The 25,692-nt window shown below is 35.4% G+C and overlaps 1 long non-coding RNA gene across 2 annotated transcripts in view; it reads right to left on the reverse strand.

Annotated features, from left to right (window-relative positions):
- Window positions 1–24,727: 24,727 nt before the first annotated feature.
- Window positions 24,728–25,692, reverse strand: part of LOC127554710 (uncharacterized) — a 39,734-nt gene continuing 38,769 nt past the window's right edge. For both annotated transcript variants that reach the window (XR_007952053.1, XR_007952052.1), the window contains one exon: window positions 24,728–25,146. This is a non-coding gene — a long non-coding RNA (uncharacterized LOC127554710). The remainder of the gene's footprint in view (window positions 25,147–25,692) is intronic.

Genomic DNA, 25,692 nt, shown 5'->3' on the forward strand with positions numbered 1-25,692 from the left:
TAAAGGCAACAAGAAGGAACATTTCAAGGGTAGGAGATGGCCAGTAATAAGACCCAGATGGGAGATGGAAGTATTGTGTGCTAGAAAAAGCAGTGTCCCTGGTTCAGAGGTAGAAGGGCATAAAATATGAGAATAATGGAAAGGTAGGAAGTGACCAGATAGAGAAGGGCTTTCCTTAAAAGCCAAAACATAAGATTTTAAGAGATTAAGAGAAAGATACAGGAACCAAAATAAGTTTTTCTGATTCCAGAGCCAAGTATTGTTTATCAATGTTCCACACTATGTCCTAGAACTATACTGCCAATCTTCACTGAAGGATCTCTGAAGTTTATCATTTTCTGAGAATTGTGACTGATTTGAAGCTTATCACATGACTTTTTTTTTTCATCACAAGAATACATGAGATTTGTCCTTCACACACATTTACTATCTTGTCACAGTATATCCTGCAGACTACAGAGAGAGGTACTACTTAGGTATTAAAACTGATATGTGAATGTTAATACACTGTGAAAGAACAAATTCTTCCAATAAGTCATCTTTTTTTTGTTTGTTTTTCTGCAAAGTAAGAGGAACTGCTGTTACCCAGCAGGAAGGAAAGGAATGACACAGAGTCATTGAGACCAGCAGGGTGCTACTTCTATATCCCAAACAATCTCTTTCTCTCCATGTTAAGTAGTAAATATTTAAGTTGGTCTTCAGAAAGCTATCTTTGCAGAGGGCATTAGGAGAAATGGCACATGATTATTTAATCTCTTGAAGCTCTACAAATATGTATTACTTTAAGCAATAACTAACTTAGAGCTGAGTCAGAGATACTCTCCTGCTTTCCCACCAAGTTCTTCATCTAAAGTCTAATGATACAATGGGAAAAAAAATTAAGACAGGACAGTGATAAGGTAGGCAATTCTTCAGGCAAACTGGATTATTGGAATAGCAAAAACGGTCACCTTGATAATGATAAGAAATTAGAACATATGTCCTTGTGACCTGGAATGGGGCCACCTTATAGTCATTTGTTTTGTATAGATGTGACTACAACTTGTTAGCATTGAAATTAAAGGCCAGTTGACAAAACTGAAATTTCTCAGATGCTTTCCTGGGTAAAATAGCTAAGTTCTTTACATATATATATATATATAGGCAATTTTAGAATTATAATATAAAGTATTCTGCTTGGCCTCTGAAGGCTAAAATAGGATAAGTGGTGGAAGTTGCTGAGAGGAAGATTTTGATTTAAAGAAAGGAAAATCTTAACTATTTTTGTTCAGGCATCTAACTCATTTTGACCCCATTTGGAATTTTCTTGGCAAAGATACTGGGGTGGTTTTCCATTTCCTTCTCCTGCTCAATTTGCATATGAGGAAACTGAGGCAAATAGAGTTAAGTGATTTGCTTGGGGTCAGACAACTGGTAAATATTTGTGGCTAAATTTGAATTTGGGCCTTTCAGACTCCAGGCCTGGCATTCTATCAACTGCGCCACTTAGCTGTCCCAGATTTTAATTTAATGAAAGGATAATCTTAACAATTATAGCTGTCCAAAAGTAGGAATGAGTCATCTCAATTCGTAATGGGTTCCTCCAACTGGAGATTTTTTAATGTAATGGATGACTACTTGTTCATACACCATATTTTGTTTAGCCATTTCCCAATGGATATGGACCTATTTTCCTTCCAGTTCTTTGTTCCAAAAAAAAAAAAAAAAAGTGTTATTTTAAACATTTTTGTAAGCAAGGATCCTTTTGTCTTTGACTATTTTCATGGGATCAAAGAGTATATTCAGTTTAGTGTCTTCTGGGGCACAGTTCCAAATTGCTTTCTGGATTGATTTGACTGATTCATAGCTCTACCAACAATGCCTCCTCTCCAATCAGTCCTTCCAACAATAGGCATTTCCCCCTTTTGTCATCTTTAGCAATTTTAAGGTTGCAAGGTAAAACCTTGCAGTTGCTTTAGTTTACATTTCTCTTACTGTTAGTAATTTGGAGCATTTTTTCCACTTAGTTGATAATAGCTTGAATTTCTTCTTTTGAAAACTGCCTATCCACTTTTCCAGGATGTTTTAGAAGGTATTCTTGTTCAGGAATATGTTAGTCCAGTTGGACTCTGAAGTCCTTTCCCCCTCTGTGATTCTATGTAATTGTACATGATAAGCAACTGAAAAAAGGGGTGTGATATTTGGGGGAAAATGATGTGAACCCAATATATCAGATGGAAAGAGTTTGGGAAGCCTCAAGATGTAACAATAAAAGTCAAATCATAAAACTTATAAAGCACTCAAATATTAATCTTGGAATGTTTCCATTCTAAACTGAGCCAAGAGATGCTATTAGAAAATAATAGCTACCTTCCAGAGTTGTTGTAAGGACTTAGTGAGATATTATATGTGAAGCACTTTTTGTATCTTAAAGTTCTATTCAAATATTATTAAAATCATATTACTTATTATTACAATGTTATCTTATTTATTAATAAAATATGATATGATATATGATACGATGTGACATGATGTAACAGCGTAATATAATAATAACATTGTTCATGTCATTATTATTTGCAGACATAAATTTGAAACTGTGTCCTTAAGATTCAATAGTAATGGGAATATAAATGTTTTCACCATGGGAGTTAATTCCCAAAGTTCCATGAGTAGCAATACTTTAGTCTTAAATAATCGTAATATGGGGGATAGGGAGGAAGTGTTACCTGACACTTGGTCTTTAAGATTTAAAACCATCAAGAACCTCCAGTCCCACTGACAATGGCAGTAAATCTAAGCTCAGCATTTCTGCCACTTATGAACTAAGCAAAGCTTCACAGAGTAACTCTAGAAAGGATCTCATTGTTCATTTTATGATCTCCCATACAAGGAAATGAATCCCAGGTCTCAATATATTCTGGGAAGAAAGACCAAGTTATATCTCCATGAGATATCAAAAGGAGAAGAGGAAGGAGATGAAGAAGTTTAAAAAAAATGAAAATAGGCAATTTCCTGAAGGATTTTCTATCTGTACAAAATAGGAAATGGGATGAGTTCAGATAAATGCAGAGTTTAAATACCTCCACAAAGAAGACTAGTCTTATTTCCCTATTACTGAGTCACAGGTCTGACCTTCCAGGGGTGGCAGGCCTCTGAAATGCTTCCCTCTAGTCCCAACAAAGAAGTACAAAGATTGTTATTTACTCTGTAGGCCTCTGGGTAAGTGTCTAATTGCCTTCTTGGGTGGTCTGATCGAGGCTGTAGGTAAAATCAAGAGAATAAAATAGAAAAGATAAGATGTAGTGAATCCAGTGAACTTTCAGCTTATCAAATACTTGAGGGTGGTCTAATTTACATTCAGCTCTCAAAAAAAATTGCCAATTCATAAAAGTGGAATTGAATATTTTTTTTCCTCCCCTTCTGATTAGATTTACCTGCTCCAAATGATTTTCATATAATCAAGCCGAAAAAGCATGTATCCTCTGGCTTTTATCACCCTTACTCTTCCACCTCAGCTTCCCTCCTTTCTACCAGATGCCCACTGTCTTCATTAGTATCCCCTAACTAAAGTGGACCTTGTTAACATTCTACCTACCTCTTCTTTTTCCCACAGAAGTCCCATACTTCAGACCTTTCATTCCTATAAAAGCTTTTCAATCCTATGTTATATTGCTTTAACGATATTCTCTGCTTAGACATCGATAAATGAACTCCTGTCATTTCAACTCATCATGCTGCTTGAATGAGGAACAATATGTACACTCTAGGACCAGATACATCTACAGGACATGCTCTCTCTGAGGGGAGAAAAATCTACATATTTAAATATAGGCAGAAGTTCCATTCCTGTGATTTGTGCTGACATGTCCAATACACACACAAAAAAAATCAGAATTCTCCCAGCAAAGATTCGGTTCACTGCCCATTCCTGCAAAGAAGAATGATAGAAAGAATGCTCATTTCTGAAATTTGATGACAGTAAAACTGAATAGAAGGACAAAATCTTTTTAAAATTTTCTTTTATGGGTAAAAGAATTCTCAGTCCACTTGAAAGAAGCAAGAATTCACATCCTACCTCCAAAAAAAAAAAAAAATCCACACTCCTCTTCCTCTGTTAAGTCTCTTCAAAGACAAACTTTCAATATTATAATTTTTTAACCTGTGCCTTCCTCTATAAATCCAAAGAAAGCAATACATTCAGGAATAATAAAGAGAATTATTTAGTGATTTCAGATACTGACATCATTCACTCTTCGGAAGTCTTTATCAATTGTGCCAGTATTTATAATAATGAATTTAAAGACACATAAGACATTGGGATTCCAAAAACACACTAGACTATTGTCCCATTAAATTGAAACAATGAGACACTGGCTAGATTCTACTTCCAGAGCCGCAGAGAAATGGCAATCCCGGGTCAGGTGATTCTTTAAGCCAATAGAAAAATAGAATTTCATGAGATCGATCATTTTAAAAGTAAAAATGTCAATTTGTCAGCTTGAGGCAAAATAAAACAGTGTTGTAAGTAGAAGTACACATTTCTATTTTACATCTAAATAAAAAATTTTGATGCCTAGTTAAATTGTAGCAAAAAATGGCTTCTAATTTTAAGGGTAAAAGATGCCTTCTCTCTTCAAAGTTATCAAAAAACACCCCTTCAAGCCCCTCTTTGTTATCAAATAATATCCATAAAAACTGCCAGTATTTACCATATCAGTGTTTCAATTAGCAGGACATATATAGTGAAACCTACTTAAGCAGTCCTTCTAAATTTTCCATAAAAGTACTTTTTCCAACAATTGGCCTTAAAATCTTTCAATGTTCCAATTGATCTGTTATCTTGTCAAAGTGGGTACTTCCATCAGTCATATAATTTATATCCTATCTATGCTTCCACATCCTGTGGACTTTTATTCAGGTCTATTGTCCATTTTTTCCAATTCATTCATCACAGAAGATCTACTCATGCTGAAGGACTTTCTATCGATAGCTCTCTTGGAAAATCACTTAACCTCTTAGGATCTCAGGTTCCTCATCTGGCACAAGAGAAAGTTTGCCTTAGATGGCTGCAAAGGTTCTTCCAATTTTACATCTATGACCTGTTCAAAATTATTTCCCCCTCCACATGCCCCTATTAAAGATTCATTCTTTTGAGTCTTGCAGATTATGTTGCCCTTCTTCCTTATGCTGCTTACTTCTAGAAGTCTGCCCTTAGGACCGAACTTTCTAAATATAAAAGTGCATTTTAAGTAAGAGATATGAGAAGATCTGACTCAATAGTTTTTTATCAAACAAAACAAGTGTGAAAAAACTTTAAGATTTAAAGATTAAAAAACACTTTAACTTAATCTAAGAAGCATAGAATATAAAATTGACAAGAACTAAAAAGCCTGAGTCTAAACATCTCTGAACAATAATCCCTTCTACATAATGCCTGACAAATTATCATTCAGTCTTTGCCTGAAGGCTGTTGAGAGGAAGATACTATCATCCAAGTCAACCCATGGAGCTTAAAGCTAGTTCTTTGGAACTTTCATCCATTTGATCTTAATTCTATCCCATGCGGATGAACAAAGCAAGCCTAAGACTTCTTTCATATTATAGCCCTTCAGATACTTTGAAACAATAATCTTCTCCTTTCCTTTCTGCTCCCCCCTGAATCTTTCCATTTCCCCCACAGAACTCTACAAAACATCTTCCTGCTAAGAAATTTGATATATAACTCTGGATTGCCACTTTGGTCCTACCACATTTCTCAGTAGAGAGAGATGCCTGGTACCAATACTTTTAAATGGTGCCCTCTATGCCAAGCCCAGACTCATTATTTAGGTCTTGATGTCTTAAAATTAGTGTAAATAGCAATTATTTTCTGTTTTGGCCCCAAACTCTGAGGGTCTTCCCCTGGCAAATTGATATTTTTGTGATGGTAAATTAGGCCATTTTTTGTTTCACCTCTTACCTCCCCCTTAATCCTAGAATGAGAGTTGCCTCAGACAAACTGAAGCTTGTGGGAGACTATAATTTAGGAAAACCAAGGTCATCCACTGCATCTCAGCCCACTTCTAGTCATCTTAACTTTTGACTTATCACTGACTTCTTTGACTCTAGATGAAAGAGTGAGGTTGATAACTTTGTCCAATTCTGCTTTACTTAAATCCAAGTCATGCATAAGTCAAGACATAAGCATCCAAATGCCGGAGGTGCTCTTCAAGAATAAAGGACTAATGGCAAACAACTCAAGTCCCTAAATCCTACCTTCTATGCTTTGTTTTAGTCAGTATCCCTCTCTTCACCTTAATTACCTTGAAATGAGATAAAGTATTAATGTGTTATGCTGAAATGGAAATACTAGTAAACTTTATTACAATATTCCTATTAGCAGAATTCTTTCTTTTATCTATATTTCAAAAAGTATTATTCTAATAGTTGGTATAGCCACTTCTTAGTATAAAAAATAAATTATATACTTTCATATGTATTAAGTACAATTCTACCCTACACTTCAATAATGCAACAGAAAATTCACAAAGCTCACTAGAATTGGGGAATTAAAACATTAAAGTTTTTATTAAAATATTAACTTGTTTATCATAGCCATAATATTTTAGATTCCTAATTAAACTACTAAAATCCACAAATCTTAGAATATGATGTAGAAAATGGGTACTTTAATTAATGTTTCCATGAGAATGGTCATTTTTTTTTCAGTTCAGACTTTGAAATAATTTAACAGCTTTAATTTTTTTCCCAAAAGGGAAAAAAAAAAGTAGAATCAAAAAGGCCACAGCAGTGTAAGCACAGAGGCTTTGATGTTAATACTGCACTGAGTTGTTTTTTTTTTTTTTAGGATGAGTTCAGACTTTATCTGTTGCTAATATTCTACAGGGGATAATTAAAACACTGCCAAGCAACTGGAGCCGTTTCTCTCCCCATGTGGCAGTGGAAAGAGGCAGCTTTTTCCTTTCCATGAAAAGGGAGGGGCTTCAGGAATCCTGTCTGAACTGCTGTTTAAGCACAGTAAAGTGTTTCTCTTTAAATTGTGAGTCACAGAAGCTACCCAGAACTGGCCCCAAGCCAGATGTGCAGTGGTGAAGTTTCTTCTCAATGCCTTCCATCATTTCTATGGTGGTTGTCATTGGGCTGTTGCTTTACTCACTGGTGTCTAGCAGCTTTCTGCTGTTCTTGAGGCTCCTGATTGCATTGCTTCTATCCTAGCAAGACCCCACATGTTGCAATCTGTACTCTAGAGTCAGATAATTGAAAATTGGAAGAGACCTTCCAGTCAGTTTGTCCAACTTACAGATTAGATAGCAAAGGTCTAGAAAACTTAAAAGTCTTGCTCATTGCCAGAAATAAATAATAAAACCAAGATTCCAATCCAAGATTCTTTCATTGTATCACTCAACTTTTCTAGATTCCTTGCCTCCCATATGTGACTATTCAATAATTATTACAGTACAGAAGAAATATCACTAGGTCTTGAGTCAGATGTCCTCATTTTAAATCTTTCCTCTAAAGCTTCTGTGACGTTGGACAGGCTACTTAACCTACCTGGATCTCAGGGGTTTTGTTTTTACCCTTAAAATGAGATTAAAATAGTCAAGAATTATTTTATTAAGTGCCTATTGTGTTATATTCTGGGGATGCAAAAAGAGGCAAAAGAGTTCAATCTGTCAAGAAGATCATAATGTAATTGTGGGAAGGAGAGGAGGACAACAAACAAACAGATTTAGTACATATAAGCTATATTTGAGTTAAAGAGATAGTACTTAAAAGCCAGCCACTTAGCAAGGAGTGGAAGCATGGTTTTTGTTGAAAGAATACAAAATTTGGAGACAGATTTGAATTCTGGCATCGGTGCTATTTGTGTGAACATAAGTAGGTTATTGCACTCTTTTTTAAATAAGCTCTTTCAGGGTAAATGCTCTGAGAAGCTTAAAGCAAAGTATAATTTAATATATGTTATTAGCAAGGATCATTGATCTACTGCTGAAAGAGACTTCAGAGATCTTCAGTTGGATCTATCCTTATTAAGACAGTCTTCACTTCAATACATCTTCTATTCAGCCACTGATTTTCTTAAAGCATAGGTCTGCCAAAAAAATTCGTCCCTTTTCCCTCAATAAATTATAGTGGCTCTCTATTGCCTCAAGGATCAAATTAAAATTTTCCTTTTTGGTGTTCAAAGCTTTTCATAACCCAGTACCCATTCTCCCCACTATTCCAATCTTTTTACATGTTATTGTTGTTGTTCATCCTTTGTTCTCCAAGAAGACCAATGATATCACTTTTAAGTGAATTGGATTTAAGTAAGACAAAATCCATGCTTCTACTCCTTGCTAGTGTTTTTGAGCTAAGTTTACAAAGGAATTCTTCCTGATATAGTAGATGAAAAAGGGTATTTTCACAATTAGATATTATATCTTTAAAAAAAATTATATAAATGGACTTGAACACGTGAAGAATGCCTCTGACAATGGTATCTCCCAATGTACGAAAGTCTGGAAAATCTGTTTTTTGAGAGGTGCATGAAAATATCTTGAAAATACTGTAGAAAGATGACTAATATGGAAATATGTTTAAAACGATTATACATGTATAACCTAGATCAGATTGCTTGCTATCTTGGGGAGGAGGGAGGAAAAAGAGGAAGAGAGAAAAAATTTGGAACTCAAAATCTTACAGAAATGAATGTTGACATGTTTTAGGTGTAATTTTTTAAAAATACGATTAAGGAGAGAGAGAGAGAAAGAGAGAAAGAGAGAGAGGAGATAGAAAGTGAGAGTGCATTAATAATTTTTCTCCAACTGGTTCCCATCTGCTAACAATATAATTAGAAGTCTCGTTGAGAGATCATAAAGAAGGGAAACAGATCTGTATGTGCATGAATGTTTGTGGCAGCCCTCTTTGTAGTGGCCAGAAACTAGAAACTGAGAGGATGCCCATCAATTGGAGAATGGCTGAATAAATTGTGATATATGAATATTATGGAATATTATTGTTCGGTAAGAAATGACCAACAGTATGATTTCAGAAAGGTCTGGAGAGAATTACATGAACTGATGCTCAGTGAAATGAGCAGGGCCAGGAGATCATTATATACTTCAACAACAATACTATATGATGATCAATTCTGATGGACCTGGCCATCTTGAGCAATGAGATGAATCAAACCAGTTCCAATGGAGCAGTAATGAACTGAACCAGCTACACCCAGTGAAAGAACTCTGGGAGATGATTAAGAACCATTACATTGAATTCCCAATCCCTATATTTTTACCCACCTACATTTTTGATTTCCTCCACAGGCTAATTGTATAATATTTCAAAGTCCGATTCTTTTTGTACAGCAAAATAACGTTTTGGTCATGTATATTATTGTGTATCTAATTTATATTTTAATATATTTAACATTTACTGGTCATCCTGCCATCTGGGGGAAGGGAGAAGGGGAAGGAGGGGAAAAATTGGAACAAGAGGTTTGGCACTTGTCAATACTGTAAAATTAATCATTCATATAACCTGTAAATAAAAGGCTATTAAAATAAATAAATAAAAAGTCTCTTTGATTGGCTACATGACTGGAATTGCCTTAAAAAATACTAGCCACTGTCAATAAAAAGTTATTTAAAAAAAAATACTAGCCAATCAGAGACCCAACTGTCTTCCTTAATTATTCTCTCTTGATGGACTTCTATCTACTCTTGATTTGATTCCTTCCTAGATGGCATTCAGTAAGATACAAGCAATGTTCTAAGGAGAGAGTCCCTGGACCCTCTACTTTCTAAGACTAACATGTAGGGCACATGAAAATGTTCCTGGGTCCTCTATTTTGGCATATAGATGAAGCCATTAATCTGTAAGCTCTGGTCCACATGGGCTTTAAAAAATCAAGACAGCAAACTTCCAGAAATCTGGGTGTCAGAGTCTAAATTAGGTTTTGTTGTCAGCTCGACATGAATGCTCAGAGAATGACCTTGAGGAGTAACATTCAGTACTTGGCTCAAAAGTGACTGAGACTTGGCAATTATACCAAATCTGGATGTGAACTTAGTCTTATGCTGTGCAGAGATTGCAATGGGACATGGGACAAGGGTACCATGAGGTGTTAGAGAGAAGTGTTTGTATTTTGGTTATTGTAAAGTAAACATCCCTTTATGAAAACTAATTGATGTAAAGTGGTGAAAGGGGATATGGATGCTAGTCATGATTGGCTTGAACCAAGGGAAGAGTTACTATAACCACACAGAACCTTGAGAGCAGTATCTAATATATCCAGTATAACCAGGGAATGCTCTCTTTGGAATAACTGGCCAGAAAATACTTGCTATATTTATTTATTTTTTTACATTGCAATCCTTTCCCAATATCCTTCCTTTTCTGGTGCATTTTTTTAAATAAAGAAAAATAGTCAGATACTTACTAGCTGTATGACCCTGAGCAACTCTATGTGCCATAAATAAAATGAAAGGATCTGTTTCATTGGCCTTTAGAGTTTCTTTCAACTATAAATCTATACTCTTATCACCCATGTTTTCATGGTCTCATCATTATCTATTCTTAATAGATAATATTTCAATAGAGGTCTTCAAAGCCTTAATGCCTAAGTTTGAATGACGTAAATCCCAAGGAAGAATGAATGCCTTGACAATTTCATGCAGACAATGAATGCCATTGACATTGTCAGGCAGAAAGGACTTTTGGCTTTCTTTAAATGTCCTCAAATTGGTGGTTACCTTCCTTCCTTACATAGGGACAGGCTTATCCAAACATATACAGCAGTCAGGAGACTTGATTTTAGTTCCTGCTCTGCTACCAACTAGCTATGAGGCTTTGAGCAAGTCATTTAACTGACTGGGCCTCAATTTTATTGTTTGAAATATGAAATGCTCTAATTGGATAATCTCCAAAGTATATTCTGGGAATCAAATTTCAGATTAAAATTTTTTCAGAAGTTTGGCGCTAGTTGTGATTTGATCAACTTCACATGGAAAGAACTATAGAGATTAATCATTTTAATTTAATTTCTTTCCACAAGTCTTCATTAGTTGTATCCTGTTTGGCTGGCATTGCAAGAAATGCTAGGTGAAATAAGAAAAGATGCAAAAAACAGTCAAAGAACTCGGTCTAATAAGACTGAAATAAAATGTAGACATGTGAAACAATGAAAGAACAATATACAATGACACTACAAACCAGTCATTGAAATAACAGCTGGACCACAGGACCAGGTTTCAGAAGACCTCCATTCTAATGGAGCCTTGATACTTAACTGGATATGTCATCCTGAGCAAATGACTTATCTAAATAAGTTTTCTCATCTGAAGAAACATGAACAAAAGGGAAGAAAAGAAAAAAAATGACTAAAACACCTTCCCCATCTATATTACTTGTGAAAATCAGACAATCATCAAGTATTTATTAAGGCCTACTAAGTGACAGTTACTGTGCTAGATACTGGAAATATAAATACAAAAATCAAACAATCCCTGCCTTCAGAGAGTTTACATTAATTTTATTGGAGAAGATTGCATGAATAGTATGGTGTATACAGCATACACACACACACACACACACACACACACACACATATAAAACAATAAGTACATACATTTTGTTTGGAGAACAAAAAATGTGAAGGAAAACAGGGAAAGACTTCATAATATAGAATCACAAAGGAATGATATAAAAATATAGACCTGTATAGAAGGTATCTCAAAGGTCATTTAATCTAACCCATATTTTACAAGTATGGAAACTGAGGCAAAGAAAAGTAAAAATTAGCCCAAGGCCATTTGGTACTCAAATCCAGGTCATCTGACTTTGACTTTCTTTCCAGACTTGTCCCAAATGAAAGTGATGAGTTGTGAGTATATAAATAAGCATGGACAGAGAAAGGCTGAATTACCATAAACAATTTGGGAAGCCTAGCTACTCCATGAGACAAAGAGGAGCATTGATAGGATTTTAAGTGGACCTTTTGTTCAAATGAACTTTTATTACAATCCCATTCTTGGTGGAGTCTCTAGTAGAATTTTTAACTGAATTCTTTGTACTGACAAAAATCATCATAGCCTTCCAGTTACAGTACACAATCAGAAAGTCAAGTTATGATATCAATCCCTGAGGTGATATTTCTCCTATAAAAGACCAACTCATATTGTAAACCAGATGGTTCCACGGAGAATTTCCAAGATTTTATAGGAACAGTTCTTTTGAAAGGCCAATGGGCCAAAACAGGTAGTGATTTTTAAAAGGTTTTTGGCTTTCTAAAAGTTAAAGCAGTCATAATTTATCATTGTTTTTGTCAAAGGACAGAGGCAGGGAAGTGGGAAGAAAAACAGGAAAAAAAGAGAGAAACAGAGAGGGAGGGAGGGGAGAAGAAAGGGAAAAGAGAGAGAGAGAGCAAGAGAGAGGGGATGGGAAAAGGGGGGTGGAGAGAGAGAATTTTTAATATAAAAATTCCATCCAGGGCCAGAGAGACAACCAGGCTATTTTTCATTCCTTTCTCATAAAAGCCATGGAAACACAAAAATAGGAGAAAGAAGGGGCACCAGTGTTGCTCTTTCCTCCACCCAACATTATCATTGATACAGTCCTGACTTCTTTCCCTCAAATCCTCTTTAGGGCCTAGTTAGGTAAGAAGGAAAAGGAGACAACTGGACTAATTGATAGGACTTACAAAAGAGCGTCCTGATGACTTAGAAAAAAATGCACATGTATTTCGAGTTTTTTTTAAATATTGGCTCAAAGTCATTGATTATTTATATAAATATATGTAGTTATATACACAAATATAAACATATGGATATATACATACATTCATACTCTTTGTTACTAGAAATTTATAATTGGAAATTATTTGTGATTAAAAATAATTCAGACAAATCATGTGCTTCTTACTGAGTGCAAAATTTGAAATAATCTTTTACTTCAAAAATTTTTAATTCTTTCAAATAAGAAGCCAATCTTTTACAAAAATAGTATTTGGATTTATTTGGAGTTTTTTTTTTTTTTCAGTTTTCAAAATAAAGAAACAAATTAAATGACTTCAACTTCAAGGTCCACCAATCTTTGGAATGTTAAAATCTATTTTTGAGGTCACTTGTAATTTTTCTTTTTGTTCACTTTTCTTTGTTAGCCTCCATTTGAATAACTTTTAAAAATAGAAAATGTAGCTAAAAATAATAAGACTGTATTCTTTCAAATGTTCACTGGAGATGTACTATGACATTTCATTGGAGAGCTTGTCTTGGGACCAGTTTATACTTCAAAGTGCTCTATATTAAATTACCTTTTTATTACAATAACCAAACTCCCTAGAATGAACTCCAACATATACCTAGAGGTACTTTTTTTTCAAAATCTGACAAAGTTCCATTCACCAGTAGAACACCCTCTCATTCTAAATTATCAAGAATATATAGCATTTGTATATTCAATTTTTTAAGATTACAAAAATTACAGAATCTCATAATTAGACGGGACCTCAGAACTCATCCAGTTTAACCTATATTGCACAAGCATTCCTTAGATAGTAGCTTCTTACACTGTAGTTTATGACTTTATCTGGAGTCTAGTAAATCAATGTGGGGGTTGTGAAATTATGATTATCGGTAAATGTTTGATTTATATACCTATTTTATATTCCTTGGGTCACGTAAAAATTTCTCATGGTTATAAGTGGAAAAAGTTTAAGAAGCCCTGCCTTAGATAATATACCTTTCAAGTCCCAGCCTTTGCTTAATGATTTCTAATACTGAGGAAACCTATTATAATCAGGCCATTTTCATGTTGGAAAACAAGCCTAAATCTGTGGTTTTGCCATCTCCCCAAAGCAGGAATTGTTTCCTTTTTATCTTAGTAGACCTATCAACTAGCCCAGTTGTCTGATTCACAGTAGACACTTAATAAATGCTTGTTAAGTGATTCGTCAATTGATTAATGCAGAATAAGAACTCAGCTTGTTTGGCCACTATAAACACTATTAATTCATCCTGAACTTGGGGTCCCCTGAAATACTCAGGTCTTTTGCAGACTTAGCTGTGACTCATCCTCTACTACTTGTACAGTTGGATTTTTAAAGCCAAATGTGAAACTTTACATTTTTCCTTTTAAAGTTTCATCTTTTTTTAAAAATTTAGTCTGATATTCTAGCCTGTCAAAATCTTTTAAAATGCTGTCTTCCAGTGTTTTAGTCATCTCTCCAAATTTTATGTCATCTACATGATCAGCAAACTATCTAAGCCTTTATCTAAGTCATTACTAAAAATGTGCAACAAAAGAGAATTGAATACAGATTCCCGAAGTACTCCATTGGAGGTCTCCTTCCAAGTTGACATCAGTACTATATACAGCTAGCAACACTGTTATCTGTGGTAAAAACAGCATCTGATTATGATCCATGTGGTTTCCCACACTAAATATTCAGTATTCTACAAGTGTATTCACTTTTCACAATAAGTTTGTATCTGAAAATGTTGCTTATGAATAGAAATCTTGGAAAGTTAAACTTTTAAAATGTATTATAGAAAATTATATTATAAAGCAATTCTCTGGTGAATGTAGGGTGATCAGGGAAGACTTCACTAGAAGTCATTCAGGCGTCATTGATTGGTAGGCTATTAAAACCCCCACCCCCAATTCCCACAACTCATCATTCCACAGCTGTAATTACAATTAACTTTGAAGCAATAACCCCTAACTAATTCTTTTCCCAGAATTGTCACAAAAAGAGCAGATGATCTGGAATTTCAACATGATGGGGCAATAACTAAGTTTGTAGTTAAGAAATAAAACTGTCACATTCATGTCAGACAAATGGAAAAGAACAAAATCAGTTTGGAAACTATTTCCTCCCCCCACCCCCACCCCAGACCTAGAGTATAGAAATAAAAATAAGGAATACTTTCTATATAAGAAAACTGGGCCATGTCCTTTAAATTTATCCTTTGAACCCCTCACTCATGGGCTTTTATCTGGCAAAGCTGCCATACTATTCTCTTGGGAGGAAAAGAATCTTGCTTTGTCGCCAGGCCAAATCTTCAAAGCAAATTTAGACCTTTGTTTCACAGCCATTTCACCTTCACAAACTGCTGATGCAGTTTCTGCAAATCTAAAGAATCCTGACAGTGGGAGTGGGGGGCAGAATCTGTTTCTTGGATTTCTAAGGTTATTTTTTTCTGGGAAGATTTCCTTGCCTCCAACTCATAGTACGAAAATTTTATCTATTTCTCCCAAAGCAGCTTAAAATGACTTAAGCTATTAAAGCTTAAACCTGAACTATGACTTTTAGGATATCCTGTATATACATGGGTCTCAGGGCTGGCTTTTTAGATGACCAAATAACTTATGTTTTTTGTTTTTGTTTTTGTTTTTGTTTTTGTTTTTGTAAATTCCACTACTTGGATGAGAGAAGAACAGTCCCTGAATAGCTCAATCATCCCTGGTTGAAGAGTTCTTAGCATTGTCCATGTCAGAAATATACTACAAAGATAAAAAGAACTCAGGAGTATATGAAATAGGTTGGCTTATTCATGATTCTCGCAAAAATGGGCAATCCACACCAGAGACAGTCCCTGGACCAACCTACATTTCTAGACATAAGGACTGAGTCTTTTATTTCCTATTTTAAAACTCAAGATCCCTCCCTCATTTCTAGTTGGCTGGGGTGATAGAGTTAATAGACTTCTTGGTCCTCTCATTGCATGTTCCTCCTTGACATGTTTCCCCTTCCTCATCAGTACAACCCATGTCCAAAAATGGTGGAAAACTCCTCCTTTGGGGAGAAGTTAATATTAATTAACTCATTAAGCATGCACACTCAATGCTTGCAATTACCTTTTACCCATTCTTGTTTAGAGGTGATTTTTATCAGTTTATTAGTTCAGTAGCTCAATATCTTATTTTGTATAACTAATTCAGTCAACTAATGTGACTTTTCTTTAAGTCTTTGTCCCTGTGTAGAAATACAATTCTATAGGTTGCTCAGTCCATTTCAATGAACACAATTTTAAAAAATTAGGAACCAGAGTATTATGCACATTGGAGTATTTTTATGAACATGTCACAAATTCCTGATAAATACAAACTGATTTCTAATAAGAATTAAATAAGCCTCATTGAATAAGAATGAAATCTAGTCATCAGAAGAACAGCACTTCCTTTTTTTTTTTTTTAATGAAACTTCAATGACAGTGAAAAAAAAGTATAGGTCCCTTTTCTATGTAAAAATGCCAGACATCACATTTACCTAACTTCCACAGTTCTAGTATCTCATGGTGTCAAGGAACACCATGGTTCCAAACCTTAAAATCAAGGAAAATCACTTCAGTTTAGGCAAAAAAAAAAAAATGCCATATGACATTTTCAGGCAGAAAGGAGATGTGAAACACTGACATATATCAATGAGTAAACTTAACAGGACCATGTTTCTTAAAAAAATAAATGAATAACCCCACACTCTCCCATATCTACACTGACCCAGAAGTCCCCATGGAGCTACTGAAATATGTAGGCAAGTATTGTTAAATGTCATCTCTAAGCTAGAAACTAAGCAACCTCTAACAACATCAAGTGTGAGCTCTACTGAATCCAGTTCCAAACTGAATAGATTCATTTATGTACCAGGCCTGGCTCTGTAGCCTCCAATCCTGCTTATCCATTTCTCATCTTTTCTCTAACTATCATCTCAGACAAGCCATGAATTTGATTCCTGCTTACTGTCTGCTTGCCTTCTCATTAATGACCCAGGATTGCCTTACAGACTTTGCTTGCTCACAACTTCCCTTCAGTGACAGAAAAGCTCATCTCCCACTCACCATTATCCCATTCCCACCCCAAGCAAAAGCTGTGGCTTGTAATTCAATTCAATTCAACTTAATTTAATTCAATTCAATTCAATAAACAATTTATTAAGTGCCTATTTCAGTGGGGCAGAGTGCTTGCCAACCACTGAGTATTTACAATCAATTGGAAGGGTGGGAAATCTGGAGAAGGAAGAATACAACAAATACACAGTTTTAATAGGGTGATGGACCTGATTGAAGTTCCCAGGACTACAGTCCCTAGGGAGCCAGTGCACCGGAATTGCTGGGGTTACTTTAGGAGGGCAATAGAAACTTCTGAGAAGAAAAGCCATGTAGAGGTGATGGTTATGGCAGTGTCAGGTTTAGGGAAAGGTACAGCAGTGGTACCACCTTTTGCCAACCACCAAGAGCAGGATGAGGAGAGCTGAGAGAATGAGAAGATATTACATGGGGACAGAGATAGAGGCATGGGGACTTGTAGGTCTCCTCAATGGAGACCTGAATATTGCTTGTAACGATGTTTCCAAACTTCAGACTTCCCATGCCAGAGACATTGCTACATATACTTTTTGATCAGAGAAAGAGTTTAGAATAGATGGTTTTCCCTATTACTTGCTTGAAGATAATATCCTAATCTGCATAGTGTACATGCTAAACATTATTTTTCCTGTTCTTTTATTGTTTTAATTTTGCGTGCTACAGTGCATATTTCTTTTCTAAAAGCCCAGGACCTGGCAAGTAGTAGGTGCTTAATATATGCTTGTTAATTGACTGATTGGTCTAGTTTGCTATCCTACTGATGAATTTAAATGATCCCAGTTAACAGGCATTCGATTTCATGCCAAATGAAGTACATATCATTACCAAAGCTCACAATGAACACGATAGTCCAAATGAATGCTCAGCTGAGTAGGTTCAGGTTAATTTCTATGGAAGTCTGGCCAGAATGCTCAGAGTAACCCATTGCCCAAAAGTGAAGATCAAGATTTATCAAATCAATCTTAATCTTAGGGGCTCTTGGGAGAGCAGTGATTTTTGCTCTGAGTCTCAGCTTTCTAAGGTTTAGCTCTAATAAGCATTAAAGGCATGCATGAATCTGGAGGGTCATTATTCATCTGTGAGTTAGGGGCAAATGACCATAGAAAATCAAATTTATGGAATAGCTATTTGGTCAAATTTCCTGGAACATAGAGAAGGGAAATAATATGAAATAAGTTTGGGAAAGTAGGAAGATAAAAAATATAGAGAGCATAAGGAGTCACTAAACCGTTTTGAAAAAAAAGAAATAACATGGTCAAACTTCATTTTAGGAATATTCATTTAGTAGCTGTGTAGAAGATGAATTGGTGAGGGAAGAGACATGGAGGGTTTTATAATAGTCCAGATAAAAAGTAATCAAAGGGGAAGCTAAATGGCACAGTGATGATCCTGGAATGATCCTGGAATCAGGAGGAACTGGGTTCAAATTCAGTCTCAGATAGTTAACATTTACTAGCTGTGTGACCCTGGGCAAGTCACTTAACCCTAATTGCCTCACCCCCCAAAAAAAATTAATGAAGGGAAAAGATAATGGTAAATGTTGGAGGGTGTGTGAGAAAATTGGGATTCTAATTCATTGTTGGTAGAGTTGTGAAATGATCCAATCTTTCTGGAGAGCAATTTGGAACTATGTCCATAGAGGTTATAGCTTATATGGCTCAGCCTAAATTATACAGCCAGGATATTAAAGTTGAGTTTTGAATAAAAGTCACTCTGCTCAACTTGAACTATGCCCAAAGAACCATCAAACAGTGCATGCCTTTTAATCCAGCAGTGTCATTTCAATATCTATGTCCCAAGGAAATCATAAAGGAGGGAAAAAGACCCATGTGAGCAAAAATTTTTGTAGCAGCTCTTTTTGTAGTGGCAAAGAATTGAAAAATGAGTAGATGCCAATCAATGGAGAAATGGCTGAATAAAGTATGGTATATGAAAATAATTGAATATTATTGTTCTATGAAAAATGATGAACAAGCTGATTTTAGAAAGGCCTGGGAAGACTTACATGAACTGATGCTGAGCAAAACAACCCAAACCAGGAATACATTGTACACAGTATCAGCAAAATTGTATGATGATCAACTATGAAAGATTTGGTTCTTTTCCAATAAACTTAGGGTAGAAAATGCCATCTGCATCAAAAGAAAGAACTATGGAGACTGAATGTAAATCAACACATGCTATGTTCATTTTTTTCCTTTTTTCTTTTGTGGTTTTCCCCTTTTGTTCTGATTTTTCTTTCCCAATATGATTCATAAAGAAATGAGTATTTTTAAAAAGTGAATGTATATATACAACCAGGAAAAAATAAAACAATAAAGTTTTTAAAAAGTAATGAAAGTCTGAAGTAGAGTAGGAGAGAGTAAAGTTGTATATTGTGGGTATATTGTGGGAAGTATCGTGGAAAATGTTCTGGGTTGGGCTAAGATGACTTGTTTCAAGTCCCTGTAGCCTTACAAAAATCATCTCACCTATCTGTTCTTCAGTTTCCTCATCTGTAAAATGGGGATAATAATAGTAACTATCTTCCAGAGTTGTGATAATCAAATGAGATAATAATCATAAAGGACTTTGAAAACTTTAAAGTACTATATAAATGTCAGTTATTAGCTATTTTAGACTGTCTCTAATTTTTCTCCCAGACTTCAATTTTTTATTCTAAATAATATAAGGACATATAGATTTGGACGTCATCTGCTTAGTTATAATTGAACTCTTGGGAGCCAGTGTAGAGAGAAGAGTAGAAAGCCCAAGATAGAAACCCCCCTCCCCCAGATAGAACCCTGGGAATCATCCACACCAGGGAGGCAAGAGACAGGAAATACATTGTGATCCAGCCAAAGAAGCTAGGGAGGACAAGAAAAACAGTGTCATAGAAGCCCAAGGCATAGAGTGTGATCAATAACCACATCCTGGAAGAACAGAAGATAGATATTGTTAAAAGCCCAAGAGATGGAGAGCAGAAGTGACAACAGGCCACTGAATCTAAATCTAAGAAATCGTTGATCACCTTTCCTTTAGCAATGGAAATGAGGAAGCTCCATTGCAAAGTGAGTTGAAAAGTGAGTGGGACGTAAGGAAATGGAAACAACAAAGAGCATGCTGTTGAGTACCAGACCCAATTGGATCAGATTATATTAGGAAATTCTGAAATGCAACTGGAAGTGACCATACTGGAAAAAAAAAAAAAAAACAACCCTCTGGTAAATAGCAACAACTGGGTCAGTATCTCCCAACTCCTAAGATTCAAAGCTAATGAGCTGATAGAGTTCATGGCTCAGGTGTATTTAGGAATAGGGGATAAGGGACTGCAATGACTGTTGGAAGAGTCAGACCCTGTGACAAGATGCTCTTTAGTGGAAGCCAGTTTTATACCCAAAGTCTCTAAACCATGTCATGTGAGTATCAGTGCAACGACCTGGAGATGCTTAAGTCAGAGGAGAGAAAACTTAGGAAGGATATAATAGCTTTCATCAAGGAGTTAAAAATTGCAATGAATTAGAATCAGATTTTTGTTTAGTTGGCTCCAGAAATTAGAATTAGAAGCAATACAGTAGAATTTCAAGAAAGAATTTCCTTCAACAGAAGAAAAAATTTCCTAATTCTTGGATTGTTTGAATATACCCCCATCTTATCTTAAAAAATAGTGAATTAGCTTTCACTGAACAACTGATGACTTTGAGAGATATTGTAACAGGCGATCCTACTCAGAATTAGCTGAACTTGATCTCTTCGGTTCCTTCTACCTACAAGATTAAATAATATAGCAATCTTCAACAAAATGAGGTTATCTTACATGAGGGACAAATGCTCAATAACATTGGTCATATTCCTTTGGACAATTGACCAAAAGAATACCTAAAGAGAAGGATGCCTTTGCTCTTTCCCTGGTCAAGTGAAGTAGACCTATACTGAGTATCTCAGATAGCAGGAGTTTTTCACACTCGAATCAGAATAATCAATGCAGGGTAGACAGGGTCTGACCTCAGTTGACAACCATCAAATAGAAGAGATGGTTGGAAGAGAATTTGTATCAATATTACATATGCCACCCTGTCCAGGTTCCCCAGAAAAATGGAAAGGAGAAGCTGCTACTGTTGCCTAAGTTTATTTTTTGTGGCAATGTTTTCAGGGCCAACAGTTCTTGCTGTTGCTGATGAACACCACTAGGTGCTCTGGTTCTTCTTGTCAATTCTGGAGCATTAGAGTGCTTCACTGATCACATGACAGCTCCAAGTTATTTTTGAGTCCCACTGGTCTAAATAAAAATAATAATCCTTATGGTCTAGTCTGGTAACCAAAGAAACCTTGTGGCTAGAACTATAGTAAGGAAAGCACATAGAAGTCATGGCCCTGGACATTTTCAACCATTTTTTATCCTTGATGGTGGTCAGCATATCATGATTATTGCTAGGTATGTTAGAAAAATTATGTTTGGGATCCAAGTAAAGTAACTGATACTGTAAACTGATCATCAAAGCAACTGTCATGTCAGTCACCTTATCCCATCAAGTAAGCCTGGTCCAGAGCTCTATGGCCAATACTAAAATTCTGCAGGTATACTCTTCTGATGAGTAACCACAATTATCTAGTACACATAGCCAGCACAAATGTGCAGAACCAACAAAAATGTTGCCAGGCAGGGGTGGAAGTTGCCCCTAAGACAAACCTACAGAAAGTAGAACCAAGATGGTGGAGTAGCAGGAAGTAGAGCAAACCCCTATATCTCTCATCTTCCCCTGTAATTTCTCCACATAAATCTAAAAAAAATATTAGACTAAAGCTTGATTGGGTACTGCAAAAAAAAAAAAAAATGACAGGGAGTCATTTTTTTCCATTAAAGTCTGGCAAAGGGAGAGGAAAGAAGAGAGAATTAGGGAATTAAGGGAGGCATTGGTCCTGATGAAAACAAACTCTAATTAAGAATATACAAAAATATTTATATCAGCTCTTCTTCCTGTAGCAAAGAACTAAGGAAATGCCCATCAACTGGGAAATGACTGAACAAAGTATAGGAATATGATTTGATATTATTGTGTTATAAGAAGCAATAAAGGGGATAAGTGTCAGGGAAACTTGGGAAGATTGCAATGCAGAATGAAGTGAGCTAAGTGAGAAGAATAATTTACACAACGACAACAATATTGTAACAACAAATATCTTTATAATATTTTGAAATTCTAATCAACAATTGACCAAGAATCCAGAAGACTCAGGAAGAAACATACTACCCACCCTTTGACAGAGCAGTAATAGCTCTATGGATAGACATGTAACTTTGGAGGTCAATATGGAAGTTTGTTTTGCTTGGCTATATATCTATTTTGAAATTTTATTTACTTAAAACTTAAATACAAAAATAGGAAAAAAAAAAAAAACATTGCCATGTACACAGCAGAATATGAGAGGATTCAAAATATTTAGATTTCAAGAAAACCTATATGATAAATACTACACGTTGTGTTCAGAGCTGTCCATCTTTTCTTTGCTTCCCTATAGGTTTTCTTTTGTTCTATGCTATGTACTTTTACTTTATTCTTTTTTTTTTTTGTATTCTTTATATATTTTATTATTTTTTTTAATGTTCCATAGATTAATAAACATTAAGTCTACGAAATAAGCCCCTGAAAATACTAGTGATTGATTCCTCTATATCTAGATTCCTTGGATTTTGTTCTTCTTCTTATTTCCTGATTCTTCATTTTAGGTCCCTCTTATATAATATCCTACCTGCCTGAATCTCAGGGAATATGTAGACTGTAGTATCTGATAGGACATCTCTTCTGGTTCAGAGATCTGCAAGTGGTCTTTAAAATTAATTCCTGTCTAGCAAGGAATTTACCTGGCCCTCCACCTTCCTTAATGGCTGAAGACTATTAAAAATAAAATGAGGGACTCTACTTTGGGGATTATCCAGGCTTACTCATTTTTATCATTCAAGACCAGTACCTTTAATCCTCCATCTGGAGGACCAGCTAGGGAGAGCTATGATGTTCCTTAAATTGGATAGGGTAGGTCAATAGGAAAGGAGATCAGAGAATTGAGCAAATACCTAACAAATTCAAGATCTAAAGCCAAGTTGAGTAGTGGAGATAAAGGAAAAAAGTCTGAAACAGAGGTCATCCGCTTGGGTTGAAGATTTCAAAGTGAGTTGTGCCATAAAATAAAAATTCATTCCACAAACTGTGACTCCTAACCCTTGATATGAAGCCCTCGTTATAACTTACAGTCAGCAAAAAGTTTATACAAGAATGAAAATACACACACCCATGGGCTATAAATAGAGAGTGATTAGGAAGCCTGCTCAAAGGCATACCAACACTGCTCAGCAGTCATGGATCATCCATCCGGCAGCTGTTCAGAAAATGACAGCGTGCCCATGACAATGGACGTCCCACTAGTTTATCATTATGAATTTTAATTTCATACTAGTCACGTAAGAATGCTTACTAAGACAATCTGTTTGCAGCCCTGGGCCTTCACATACTTAATTTATCCCAGAAACTAAAGAACTACTTTCCCATGTCCATGAAGCCATATTCATACTCACACAAATAACTTAAAACCAGTTTTTAAGAGAGAAACACTCTCAAAATAAAACGGTATTATTATTATTGGCATCTTCAAGGGGAATCATTTTATCTTGGGTAACCTGACCCTAAATTCAATACATCATACAAACCCAGGAGGGCCATGTGAAGTTAATTTAACCAGGAGAGTTATCTTTTAGATCACAAATGCTTATATCAGTCTAACAGGATTATCTTCATTTTGCCCTATGGACAGCCACAAGGAAGATTTGTCTCTATGATATGGAATTGAAATCCAGCAAGCAGAACTCTAAAACATGTAAAAGAAAATGAGCTTCAGGCAACTGACTTGAAATCTTAGGAACCTATAAGGTTTAAAAAGACAAATGTCTTTTTAAAGAAAGCAGAATGAAAATGAGATAGCTGCTTTCTGCAATAGTGACATTCAGACTTCTTTGTATTACTGTTAAAGAAATGTGGGTTTTTTATATTATGAACTGGGAGCTCTATGATCCCTTTTTTTTTGAAGGAGGATACGGTAATGGGGGGGGGGGGGTTAATGTGATTTCAAGGGACAGAGTAGATCCCTTAGGAACTCACTATGCAGAAGAGCAACTTTTCTGTAATTAAAGATCTTAAACAGTTGCCTGGGGCAATGTCAAATCAAGTAATTTGTCCATGTCACATAACCAGTATGCTGCAGAGATGAGACTTACATGTTCTCCACTCTAAACTGGTCCGCTAAACATTACATATACTGCTCTTTTGCTTTTAAATAAATGAGAAGATTTGATCTTCATTTTCTTTACTATACCATGATGTGGAACACCTCATGATCAACCTTACACAGGGAGAAGGTTGATGAATAAATATCATCTTGAAAAAGAAAAAAAAAAAAATACCAGTGCTTTATTAAGCCAATAACTCATTGTTGGGATCCTGAAATCATTTCATTTTTTCCCACTTGTCTATAGTTAACAAGAGCTATACTTTAGCATATTCATAATCTGAAAGGGTAATCTGGGCTCTCATTTTTTTCTTTTTCACTTGTGAGCAGATAAGAAAGCAACTAGGCAGTGCTATGGAGCATTCCCCAATCTTGCCGCTCAAATTTTCTTTATTATTCTTTACCTCTACTTTCTGATGTCCCTTCTCTTGATCTTTCTTTTCTACACTCCTAAAGTTTAAAATGGTAGCCCTGTGGTACAGTCAATCCAATGTTGGAAGGAAACTAAAGAGAAGATAGGAGGAGGAAGAAAGAATTGAAGAGGGGATCATTCCATTTTCATTTTCTTTGACAAGTTCTGAACAAATGTAAAAACTGTCCAAATAATATCATATCATATTAAATAAATTTGGATGGCACTGCCTACTCAGAAAGTAGAAAATAATTCAAGATGATAAAAGGTTTTAATTCATTTCTAAAAGACTTTATAATTGGGTTATTCCCTTTAGAAAGGTTAACTGAATAGTCCAGGCACAGTTTACAAATAGAAAGAGGAGAGATATAAAGAGATTGAAAAGAGCAATTAAATTTGGCCAGAACTTTTCAGAGGATTAGCAGGGGAACAAAAGCTACCAGAATGTGTGCCTCATGCTCAGGGAACTGTGGTAGCTGGGGTTCCTGTTTTTCAATAAGTTTATTTTTCTTTCCAAATTTTAAGGCTTCTTGTGCTAAGTCTTTCCTCTTCAATATCTCTTCCTTTATTCTTTGTGTCTTCCAAGAGTGTAGTGGGGGTTTAATTCCTTCATGTGAAGCAGCCTGAGTTACTTATGCATTCTTCTCACTGAAGAAATAAGAAGCATGAATGAATGAATCAATTAGGAGTTACCACTTTACTAAAAGATAATGAATAATGAAGATTCTAATATATAATGAAAGTTATTTGGGTCTATTATTCATTGTTGTCAATCAAATCTTGAAACTGTCTATTCATATTTAGATCTGTCATTAAGCAGTCTTATGATTCTTTCAACTTCCAGACTATATGGTGTGATATAGTTTCAGGACAAAGATTAGTGGATTTTCTTCTTTTTTTAAAAAACTATATTTTATTGATACCATTTGTCTTCACATCACAGTAATTTTACACAAACCCCTTCAGACTAAACTCTCCCTTGTGACAAAGGAAAATGATTAAACAAAAACATCTAGCACAGTAGCCACATCAGACAATGTACACAATATTCTAACCCACTAGTCTCCTGCTTCTATATCATAAAGAGTCAGGCTATACTTTCACCAAGCAAAGATGAATTCATTGTGTCAACTTTGGAATCTACTTAAATTTCAGTATTTAACTTTTAGGCTAAACTCAAGGATTTGGAATTTC

This window comes from Antechinus flavipes, chromosome 3, assembly GCF_016432865.1.
Source record: "Antechinus flavipes isolate AdamAnt ecotype Samford, QLD, Australia chromosome 3, AdamAnt_v2, whole genome shotgun sequence".
In the NCBI taxonomy this organism is placed as follows: Eukaryota; Metazoa; Chordata; class Mammalia; order Dasyuromorphia; family Dasyuridae; genus Antechinus; species Antechinus flavipes.